Source organism: Heloderma suspectum, chromosome 6 (genome assembly GCF_057233095.1).
Source record: "Heloderma suspectum isolate Gila_16-S chromosome 6, 16-S_ref, whole genome shotgun sequence".
NCBI lineage: Eukaryota > Metazoa > Chordata > Lepidosauria > Squamata > Helodermatidae > Heloderma > Heloderma suspectum.
In genome coordinates, this window is record NC_139463.1 from 108,022,238 (window position 1) to 108,034,512 (window position 12,275).

At 50.2% G+C, this 12,275-nt stretch overlaps 1 pseudogene across 1 annotated transcript; it reads right to left on the reverse strand.

Annotated features, from left to right (window-relative positions):
• Positions 1-230: 230 nt before the first annotated feature.
• Positions 231-2,154, reverse strand: LOC146342361 (ribonuclease pseudogene; annotated as a pseudogene). Its single transcript, XR_014784133.1, has 2 exons — positions 1,993-2,154; positions 231-1,055 (listed from the first exon to the last, which is right to left on the reverse strand). The product of XR_014784133.1 is annotated as a ribonuclease pseudogene (transcript).
• Positions 2,155-12,275: the final 10,121 nt, after the last annotated feature.

The window sequence follows — 12,275 nt, forward strand, 5'->3', positions numbered from 1 at the left end:
TCTACCGTAAGGTCATATACAGAGAGGGGAAGCCAAGGAGAGACCTGTGTGTAGTGTGTGAAATGGCCCTTTGCCCTCCCAGTTTGCTTGCAACCATCCCCATAACATCCGGATCGCCACTGCCCAGATGTTGAGCTGGATGTGCCAGCAATGCAACCCTGATGTGCCATGCTGCACCAGAGACACTGGGTGGAGACAGAGTACAAGGAAAGAACGCCAGAGGTGACTAGAACAAATGCATTTATTGCAGAGCGGAAACAAAAAAAGGAAGCAAGCTGCAAACTCATTTAGGTGGACACTTTCTGGAGTTTGAAACAACCAAAAAGCCATCCGTGTTGGCACTGATTTAGTACCAGAATTCTACTAGGCGCTGCACAGAACAAAGGGAAAGAGGAGACATCATAAACAGGGCACATTCTATCCCATACTGGAGGAAGCAGCTTGTGCTGAACACGGCATTGCGAGCATCTCTGGGAGAGGCTCGAGGAGAAACCAGCCAGGCAAAGCAGAATAATTTCATCAGCCCCATCCTTTCCGCCACATTTTGCCCCGGCTTAAATATGGGCAATGTAGTGGACCGGGAGGCCATTCTTGCAGGTGACCCGGATCTTCCTGATCTCGCTCTTCCCCGTGTAGCTGCAGGAGAGCCTTTTCTGGCCCTCCGCCAGGGTGCAGATGGTGATGGGGAAGAGGGTTCTGCTGTTTTGGTTTCCGTCCAGGCTCTTCCCTGTGGAATTGCAGATGGCGGCCAGCTGCTGTCTACTGCTGTGGATGAAAGTGTTGCCTTCCTGGCAGTTCAGGTGCCGGCGGTACATCATCAGGTTGCAGTAGGTGTGATCGTTCAGGTAGTCGGTCTTGGGGTTATCCTGGTGCCTTTTCAGAAAGTCTTTGAAAGAGGAGCCTTCACCCCGTGGGAGCTCAGGGTCGTCGGGAGAGCTGCCTTCGCTCCGTGGGAGCAGGGAGGTGGCCGTGAGGAAGAGCAGGAGAAGAAGAGCCTGAGGCCAAAGGCATTTGGGGGACATGACTGGGCTCTCAGGTGCTGGGTGTGTCCCTGCCTGTAAAGGCAAGAAAGGATACACACACTCATGATCTGTGAAGCAATTCACACTCTAGGCACACCGCAACGTAGGAAGCTGCCTTGTACCAACTCAGACCTCTGGTCCAGCTAGCTCAGCCTCATCTACATTACCCTGGAGGATCCATCATAGGGCCAAATGGGAGTTGCCCCACCCCACCCCAAGTAAGTTTAGAGAGCATTCGAACTGCACACAAATGACCTCTCGAAATTCTCCCGCCTATTTGTGGGCAGAGAAATTGGGAGGCCAATTTCACTGAATTTCTCCTAGAGGAGGAGAAATTCTCCAACAGTTTCTCACAGATAGGGCTAACTATTGACAGGGATTGTAACACAGCTTCCTTCTTTTTTCCTAAGGGTTTTTGGTCTGTCACACTGCTCCTGCAAGTGGCAACAGCATCAACTGTGTTGAGGCTTCCACTTTTCCGAGGCAGAATTTTGAATTTCTTGGGCTTGCCTAGTCACTGCGAGGTGGCTGAGGGGGCTGTGTGTGTTTTCTCTCTCTATTGCACATCTCTCCACCGCTCTGCAGCCTCCTAGGCCACCTGCACTTCCTGAACTGAGAAAGCCCCATGGGAGGAATTGCCTCACGATGGCTTCCTCACGATGGCTTTAACTGAAGTGCAGGAAGCCGAGGAGGCTACCAGCTGCCATAGAGAATATTGTACGATGACAGACAGGACACTCAAGCACACTCCTCAGCCACCTCATGATTAAGATAAGTGCAAGAACCCTGAACCCAACCCCTGAGAATTTCTCTGACATTACTCCTCCTTTGAATATATTTTCGAACGCAATTTATTTTCTGTCAGATTGAATGAGAATGGTCGGAAAAAATGTGGGAGAAATTTTCGGCACAGCATTAGAGAAAATGCATTGAAATTTTTGAGTGACCCAGGCTAATTCTGACTCATTACTCCTTGTTTCCTTTTGGTTGTCCAGGCCTATTGCTTCTCTCTCGTGTCTTGAGTCCCTAGACTCAAGCTGCCTTTTCAGTCAGGCCTCTCTGATGCTGTCAAGACAAGGGGGAGAGGCCGGCAGATGAGAGGCTCACATGACAAGGTTCCCTGGCTACAGTCTTCTCAGTGCAGGAAGGAGCCAATTACTAGTTTCACTTTGGGGGTCCTCTTCTCAGGGAACTGGCAAACCTTCCAGCCAATTGCTGATGAGGTTGCCTGCAGCTGTAAGGCAGTTTTCAGCCAATCACATAAATCCAGTGAGCCTTGAGTGGGGCCTACCCTTTGGATACCACGTCCCTCTAATTGGCTGCCTTTTCTCCATTAGGGCAGGGCCATATGGGAACCAATTGCCATATTACGAAGAAAAGGCACATTTCTACAAAGCAGATTCCCCCGTTCCTTTCCTGTTTGCAGATCACCTGCTTCCTCTAACAGGCCCTGTTGGTGTAAAAAGGTGGGCCTGGTGCAGTGGTCTTGCAACAGTAACACACACACTTTCTCTATATGCACCCATTAAAAACTGTCTTCCCCAAGATCTTCCAGATCACTCCCCGCTTCTCCAGAAACAAACACAAGGTCTGGAATGGCCTTCCCTGTGGACTTCTGCCTGGCAGACTGCCAGTCCCTGCAGGACCAGGCCCCCAGGTACCGAGCCAGCTGTGCTGCTCCACCTGCCCCTCCCTGGAGGGGCTACATAAGCTGGCTGGCTGAGGTGGCCTGGGAGAGCCAGGGCCTGCAGGAGAAGCCACCACCACCACCACCACCACCACCACCACCGGGGAAGAGGTGTGCTTGCTGCTGCTGGGCCTGCTGCTGCCGCTGCCGCTGCCGCTGCCACTGCCGCCGCCGCCGCCACCACCACCACCACCACCACCACCACCACCACCAGGCCTTCCCTGTGGACTCCTGCCTGGCATTTTTAAGGGGATTTTAATTGTTTTGTTTGTTTGTTTTATTTTGTTGGGGGGGATTTTGTTGTGTTTTTAGGGGTGGGTAGCCTGCCTGATAGGCGGGAGTGAGGGGGCATGTGTCCACCTGATGGAGGCAGTGGGGGGAGTGTTGGGGGCCAGAACATACCGAGGCTGGGCAGCAGGCACTGGCGGAGCGCTAGGGGCAGGCCATGCCAGGTAAGGGGAACAAGGAGAGATGTGTAATATCTGTCCCCTGCTCCGGGCCTGTCCAGAGCCAAAGGATGGTTGGGGGAGGTGTGACCCCATCTTCTGGCCTTCGTTTGCTGCTCTGCAATGCCAGGTCTCTTACCCAGAAAACCTCCCTCATCCATGACATGATCTTGGATGAGGGTGCAGACCTGGCATGGAGTGTCTGTTATCTACCGAGAGTCCTTGGTCTTCACCAGATCCCCTCTCCGGGAGACCAAGGTTGCTGAGTGCATGTACTGGAGGTTGGGCCCGAAGGGCAGTCTGGGGATTCTGCTCGTGTACCGTCCACCCCGCTGCACGACTGACTCCCTGGCCGAGGTGCTTGAGGTGGTCTCTGATGTGCGTGTACAGTCCCCTAACTTACTGGTGTTGGGGGACTTCAACGTACATTCGGAGGCCATCCTCACAGGAGCACCTCGGGACTTCATGGAGACCATGGCCTCCTGGGAGCTGCACCATATTCTAACTGGGCCCACCCATGTAGCTGGTCATGCACTAGACCTTGTGTTTGTTTCTGGAGAAGCGGGGAGTGATCTGGAAGTCGGGGGTATATCCACCACCCCCTTGTCATGGTCAGATCACTATCTGGTGACGTTGGACTTCTCGGTTCCACAACCCCTCCGCAGGGGTGGAGGACCCATTAAAATGGTCCGCCCCAGGCGTCTTATGGATCCAAATGGATTCCTGAATGCGCTTGGGGATTCTCTGGGGCATGCCAACGGCCACTCGGTCGAGACCCTGGTGGGTGGCTGGAATGCCGCAATCACTGGGGCATTAGATCGGGTGGCTCCGAAATGCCCTCTCCCCCTGAACAGGGCTCGGACTGCACCATGGTTCAATCCGCGGTTACGAGCTCTGAAACAGGAGGTGAGATGGCTAGAGCGCCGGTGGCGGAAGTCTCGCTCCAAAGACGATCAGACACGGGCTAGAGCTGTATCTTCAGCCTATCACGTGGCGGTGAAGGCAGCAAAAAAGGAATATTATGCTGCCTCTATCGCGTCTGCAGAGTGCTGTCCCAGGAGGCTGTTCCAAGTGGTCCGGAGCCTGGTCGGTCCTGTGGCTCCGGAACCACTGGAGCATTCTAAGGCCTCCTGTGAGGCTTTGGCAAGGCACTTTGCAGATAAAATTTATCAGATTAGGTGTGTTACTCTGCACACTGTGGATACAGTTAGTGAGCAAGAGGCGGCCTGTGGCAAACCAGTTTTTTGGGATCGGTTCCAGCTTCTTCCTCCTGATGAAGTGGACAAGGTGCTTTCATCTGTACGGCTGACCACCTGCTTACTTGATCCTTGCCCATCTTGGCTCATTATGAGCTGCAGAGAGAGACTGGGTAAGGGGATCAGGGTGCTGGTGAACGCCTCCCTTGAGGAGGGAGTGATGCCATCAGCCCTCAAGGAGGCAGTGATAAGACTGCTTTTAAAAAAGCCCTCCTTGGATCCCCAAGTTCTGAACAACTTTCGCCCAGTCTCAAATCTGCCATTTTTGGGCAAGGTGATTGAGCGGGTGGTGGCGGTGCAGTTGAAGGCACACTTGGAAGAAACTGATTATCTAGACCCATTTCAGTTGGGCTTCAGGCCTGGGCATGGGACAGAAACGGCCTTGGTCGCCTTGGTGGATGATACGAGGAGGGCTCTGGATAGGGGTGAGTGTTATTCCTTGTTCTCCTCGACCTCTCAGCGGCTTTTGATACCGTTGACCACGGTATCCTCCTGGACCGCCTGGGGGGGTTGGGCATTGGAGACACCGTATTGCGGTGGTTCCGGTCCTTCCTCTCCGGCAGGTACCAGAGGGTAGCACTGGGAGAGGAGGTTTCGGACCCGTGGCCACTTACTTGTGGGGTGCCACAGGGTTCCATCCTCTCCCCGATGCTATTTAACATCTATGTGAAGCCACTGGGGGCTATCATCAGGAGGTTTGGGGTGCAGTGTCATCAATATGCGGATGACACGCAGCTCTACCTCTCATTCAAATCTTCACCAAGGTTGGCCGTAGAATCCCTGTCCAAATGTCTGGAGACGGTGAGTGGCTGGATGGGGAGTAATAAGCTGAAGCTGAACCCTGACAAGACCGAGGTACTTTTGGTGGGAGACAAGAGGAGGCTGGGGGATGTTGACCTGGTGTTGAATGGGGTACGGCTACCCTTGAAAGACCAGGTCCGCAGCCTGGGGGTCATTTTGGACTCCCAGCTGTCCATGGAGGCTCAGGTGTCAGCTGTGAGCCGGACAGCGCTGTATCAACTCCATCTGATACGGCGGCTGCGCCCCTTCCTTCCCGACCATCTGCTCCCATCAGTAGTACATGCCCTGGTCTCCTCTCATTTAGACTACTGTAATGCGCTCTACATGGGCTTACCCTTGAAGACGGTTCGGAAGCTGCAGCTGGTACAGAACGCGGTGGCTCGCCTGATTAAAGGCAGCCGCCGGCGAGATCACATCACTCCAGTGCTGAAGGGGTTGCACTGGTTACCAGTTGTTTTCCGGGCCAAATTCAAGGTGTTGGTTTTGACCTTTAAAACCCTATATGGTTCCGGCCCAGCCTATCTTAAGGAGCGCCTCCAGCAACACCAGACAGGCTGCTTAACAAGATCAGCCTCGGATGGCCTTCTCTCTGTCCCATCAGCCAGGACAGCTAGACTGGTGGGGACGAGGGAGAGGGCCTTTTCTGTGGTGGCCCCCACTCTGTGGAACTCCCTCCCTAGGGAACTCCATCATGCCCCCTCTTTAATGAGCTTCCGTCGTGCATTAAAAACGTGGTTTTTCAGGCAGGCATTTGGGGTGGGTTAGGGTATTTTAAAAAAAATTTATGGTAGAATTTTATTGTTTTAAATTGTTTTATGGTATGTTGTACATTGCCCAGAGTGGCTGGGTGACCAGCCAGATGGGCGATTAATAAATTTAATAATAAATAAATTAAAAATATCTGGAATTTTGAACTCATGATCCATATATTTTCCCCTCCCCATTTTAGCAGTTTCAAAGCACACACTAAACATGGATTAATTTCGTTAGCAGCAGCTATGTGTGTGTTTCTGGGGGCAGATATTAGGGACAGGGGGAGAAATTCCTTCCTTAAAAGTTAGCATTTTAATGTAAACTGCCTAATTTTGCACTTGCCAACTAATGCATGAACCAAAACACATTTCTCCTTCAAAATGTGCACTTCTCTGAATTTTCTCCAAGCAAAGCAATGCATAATCCATACAAAAATGTGTTTATTAAAGTTCACACAGAAACATGTATATTGGTGAAAATAATGTTTTCATTAGCAAAAAAATGTTCAACAATATATTAAGAAAATCGTCGCAAAAAAGGTGTGTATTGGGCAAAGTTGCATACAAAAATGCATCAATTAGAAGAATCGCATGCAAAAAATGCATGCAAAATTGAATGCAAAATTTTAAAAAATATATTCTCTCAGTTCAGGACAAACCCGATTTAAGACTGGAAAAATGAGAAACTGAGAGAAACCGAGAGAAACCTGAGAGATTGACAGATACATCCATCCCTGCCTTGGCCTTTTATGGCCCTGCCATGTTCACAATAATAACAGTAACAGGGCACACCCATTGCCACTCTTCTAATGCATTCTTGGGGGTGATGTGGGGAAGTGTGGGAACAAAGAGTCTGAATACGCAGCAAACAGCACTGCCCCTGTTATTCCTGGCAGAGCTTCTGCACTTTCAACGCACAGAAATTTAGGGAGGGTCGCTTCTGTTGGCGTGAAGATATGAAACGCTGGGAAGAAATTCAATTACTAGCTTCCCGCAGACATTAAAGGAGTCTTTGCCAGGAATAAAGGTGGTCACCCTAAACCAGAAGTGCTAGTTTGGGGGGGAACGGAATAATTAATGCAAAATTTATGGGGATTATATTTGTATCTAGTGATGAGGGAGCTTCCTCAGGCTCAAAACAGATTGGCTTAGAGCGCAATCCTATGGCTGCTAGTCAGCAGCTAGATGGCCATAGGATAGGTCGATTCCTGGGAACCGACCTCCAAGCCCACGCTCTGAGGTCAGTTCCCTGAGAACCGACCTCCACCCCCTCCCATGCTTCCTCATAGGCAGTGCAGAGTGGCCCTGCACTCCGCGCTGAGACGAGGAGCATGGAGCGGTGAAAATGGGGCGTTCCTGAGGGTGTGCCAGGGCGGGGAGGGCAGAAGTGCCATTCCAACGCTTCCTATGTTTTTGGCCAGCATCCTCCACCACCACCACCACCCCACTCCACCTGTCATCGGCTGTCTAGCCTTGAATGTAGGGCAGCCGAAGCCCGGAGAGGGCAATCTTCTCCATGTTCTCCTCCCCTGCATTGGATAGGCAGTTGCCTCCAAGTTCGGAGGCGGCTGCCTATCCCTGTAGTATTGTGCCCTCCGAATAAGATGAACGATTCCTTTGAAATGTCCAGAAATAGTTCAGCTTAATTCAAGGCAATCATAATTGATCCTGTTGATCAGGGACACAAGAAGTTCTGATCCCTCCCCTGAAACCCACCACCACCACCCCACCCAGCAGGAGCCTCCAAGCCTCTCTGTTCCCCCACAAGCCTCCTTCCCACCCATCAATGTTCCTCCAAACCCATCCACCCTTTTGCTCCCACGTATTTAACTGGCTGGTTTTGCTCCAGCCACAACAACAAGCAGGAGGCAGGAAAGGTGGGTGGGAGGGAGAGCTTTCCTCCTTCCGAGAAGCACACCTGAGAAATGACATTTCCCCAAGGGCTATTGCAAATGCCAGTTGCCCTTGGGAAGGCTGAATTTTCAGTGTCTGCTTGGTGTACTCTATAGCCACACGCAAGGAGTCGGGAGCCTCCCATCCTGCCTCCTTGCCCCTGTCTGAGCAGCAGCAGCCACAGAAGAGTTTGAGAGCGACACAGGGAGAGGGTGGTTGTTTCTTGGAAGATCGTTGTGGGTAGAGATTTGGGAGCTTAGTGGCTGGCTGGGTAGGACAGAGGGAGTTGTTGTTGTTGTTGTTGTTATTTACATTAGCCAAAGTTCTCTGGGCAGTTTACAAAGATTAAAAACTTCAAAAATACAGCATACAGAGGTTAAACGCCATTTACATAGAAAACACACAAATAGACAATATACACAAAGACAACAGATACCTAAAAACAACTTCGAGCAATCAATCATAACCATAAGACAAATCCTGGATCGATTAAAATTCATATGCTGCCAAATGCCTAGGAGAAGAAAAAGGTCCTGACCTGGCGCCAAAAAGATAACAATGTTGGCACCAGGCAGGAGAGATCATTCCATAATTGTGGGGGCCGCCACCACGAAGCCCCCCTCCCTTGTTGCTGTCTTCCGAGCTTCCCTCGGAGAAAGCAGCCAGAGGACTTTAGATGTTGAGCGTAGCGTACTGAATTGGAGTTGGCTGAGTGAGTAAGGGGAAAGAGTTGAATTCTTCTCCAGCTTGAATTAAAATCTGAGCCAGAGAAGAATGCGTGGTCATAATGCTAGCCTCATATCTGAGGTGAGCATTAGGAGGTCCCGTAACTCATGTTTCCAAGCCAGCAAATACAAGTTTCGGAAATGTCTCCAGTTCTTTTTTTGTAGCCTCAGTCACCTCTGAGTGTTATTCATGAGCAGAACCTCTGGCTACCAATATATATGTAAATCTTACCCTAAAGGACTACTTCAATGAGGTCATAATGAGGCCATAGCTCAGTGGTAGAGCCCCTGCTTTGCATGCAAAAGGTCCCAGGTTCGAAACCCAGCATCTCCAGGTTGGGCTGGAAATATTCCTGCCTGAAAACCCCGAGAACCTGTGCCAGTCAGTGTCAACGAGACTGGGCTGAACTCAATGGACCAATAGTCTGAATCAGTTGTTTCCTATGTTCCTAGCACACAGACACACCCATTCCATTAATACATGATCCATGGCACTAAACTCACAGAATATTTCTTTATCTTTTCCACCAGGCTTCCTTTTAGAAGAATGGATCCAACTGTCAGCAGAGGTGAGGATTCCAGGTGGACCGATCTTCCTTCTTTCAGGGTTCCAGCTGTATATCCCTTGCCTATGCACTGTGCAAGCCTGTGGTTGTATGAAGAAGTTTCGTCCTTCCAGTGAGTTTCCTATTTGAGTAACCCTGCTGAGCTGTAACATGACTGGGTGGGTGAAATAAAAACACCTTATGAAATAAAAACTGTTTTCAGCCCTTCTTCCTGGTGGATCAGGATCTGCTTTGAGTAAAGCTTCATCAGGACAGCCCCCAGACCTGTTTTCATGAGAGCTGCAAGTTTTAATCGAAATCTTTCATTTGGACAATTAACTGTCTTTCTCGCCATTGGGAGCAAAATTATACTGACACCATTTGCGGGGACAGACTGACAGGCTGTCTGTCTGAAATTGTTACCTGTCAAGATCTGCTACCTGGACAGCTGTCTTCTCTTCCCTGGAGGAGGAGAGGTAGAAGTTACATCTTTGAGCCAAAGTGATGGTCAAGAACATTTGTTTAGCAAAAACTTTGCCCTGGACCACTCCCTGCTTTCTTAGTGAAAGGGCAGGATATCAGAGCAGTAGTATGCTTAGATAGATTGACTGTCTGAAAATGCTGCTTCTTAGGATGTGCCACCTGGATCACAATTCCCCCCCTCCCCATTCTGTTAGAAGAGGTAGGTGTAAGCCAGACTGATGGTCAAGAATAGCTTCATCTCAAATTTATTTATTTTATTTATTAAATTTATTAATCGCCTATCTAGCTGGTCACCCAGCCACTCTGGGCGATGTACAACAATAAAAACAGTTTAAAACAATAAAATTCTACATTAAAAACATCACATTTCTAAAATTACCCTAACGCACCCCAAAAGCCTGCCTGAACAACCATGTTTTTAATGCATGGCAGAAGCTCATTAAAGAGGGGGCATGGCGGAGTTCCCTAGGGAGGGAGTTCCACAGAGTGGGGGCCACCACAGAGAAGGCCCTCTCCCTCGTCCCCACCAGTCTAGCTGTCCTGGCTGATGGGACAGAGAGAAGGCCATCTAAGGCTGATCTTGTTGAGCGGCCTGTCGGGTGTTGCCCGAGGCACTCCTTAAGATAGGCTGGGCCAGAACCATATAGGGTTTTAAAGGTCAAAACCAACACCTTGAATTTGGCCCGGAAAACAACTGGTAACCAGTGCAGCTCCTTCAGCACTGGAGTCATGTGATCTTGCCAGGAGCTGCCTTTAATCAGGCGAGCCACCGCGTTCTGTACCAGCTGCAGCTTCCGAACCATCTTCAAGGGTAACCTGAAAGTAGAGATGTCAGAGAATTCCACCACGGATCTCGGTGAGGCCAAATGCCAGTGCATTCGGCCCCCCGAAATCTGTGGCGGAATGGCCTGCCACCCCCCCGCCACCCCGCGGATCCCCCACCGGGACAAGACTTACCTGGGGCGGCTCGTCCGGGCGGCGGCGGCTCCAGCAGCGGCTCCAGCGGTGGCGGCAGCCGGTCTTCCGACTGGCCGCCACCACCGCCATTTCCAGGCTTGTGAAAAAAGAAAAAAAAAACATGATAGGCTACGTAAATCTTTACATAGCCTATCATGGTTGGGGGTGGGTTTAAAAAAAAAAACCGCGTACACAAATGGAGGCGGCTACGGCCACCGCCATTTGCGTTCCTTCTTTTTACCGTCTTAATCTACATAAATATTTACGTAGACTATGACGGCGAAAATCAAGGGGAATGCAAATAGCGTAGCGGGCGCTATTTGCATCCCCTTTTGATTCGCCGTTTTAGCCTACGTAAAGATTTACGTAGGCTAAAACGGTGAATGAAAAAGGGACGCAAATAGCGCCCGCTACGCTATTTCTGTTCCCCTTGATTTTCGCCGTCATAGTCTATGTAAATATTTATGTAGATTACGACAGCCAAAAAGAAGGAAAGCAAATAGCGGCGGCTGTAGCCGCCACCATTTGCGTACACGGGTGTGTGTTTTTCTTGTTGTTTTTTACCCAGAGCCCTCCGCGGCCGGAAATCCGACTGAGGATGGCTCTGGCCTGGCCGGGCCGGGCCCGGCCGGCTTCTCTGCAGAGCTGCCGCAGAGCACAGCTGGCCGTTCGAGGATTCTGGGGGGAGGGACGGAACGCCTCCCCCCCACACACCATCAACATAATCCGCAAAAGGTAAGTCACTTTCATACATCCCTACCTGAAAGAAAGAGTCTCAAACTCTTTCAGTTGAACCACTTTCTGTTTCCATATTCCAAAGATAGCAAAATTTGAAGGGTAGCATTTTGGGGAGGAGGTGGGATGAGGCTGTAGTCTGAAATGGCTACCTGTTACATTCTGCCTAATGGATCTGGCCACATTGGCCTGTGCCATTATCAGATCGCCTTTAGACTACTGTAACACACTCTACATGGGGCTGCCCTTGGGGCCAGGATATCTGTGAGACCGCCTCCCCTTGCATGAGCCTTCCCAGAACCTACGTTCATCATCTGAGGCCCTGTTATATGTCCCAACCTCAAGGGAATACAGGATCTGCTTTGGCATACAAGATTTACCAATCCCAGCCTGATGCCAAAGCCATACATATGCTTAGAATTAAAGAATGCTGAGTCCAGGAATTTGTTTTCAGTAGCAGAACTGAATGAAGCTCACAGTCCTTCTACACTGTGAGTGTGTATGTGTGAGTGTGTGCGTGGGCAGGCAATCCATCATGGGGCCAGATGCGAGCAGCACCCCACCCACCCACCCAACATGCTTGCCTGAAACTAAGTCAGCTGCTGGGCCTAAAAATGTTCCCCAGCCCTGTGCTCAGCCTGAGTGCAGGTTGATGAGAAGCTTGTACTGCTAGGTGCCACCAACATATACAGAGGCTAGAGATGTACGGATTTCAAAAAATCTGTTGCATTTGTGTTTCACGCATTGTCAGGTGCCTTTTTTTTCCTGTTGTCTCCTCATTGATGGAATTGGATTTTTTAAAAAATTTCCCAAGTTTGCACTAATCCTCATTTATGCTAATTCACATTTGTGCAAATTTGCACTTGTGAAAAAGCACACACACACCCAAATGTGCAAATCCCCCCAAAATGCGTGATTTCGTGCTTTAGCCTATGCGGGAAATATGCATTTTCGGCTGGTGTTTTTTTTATTT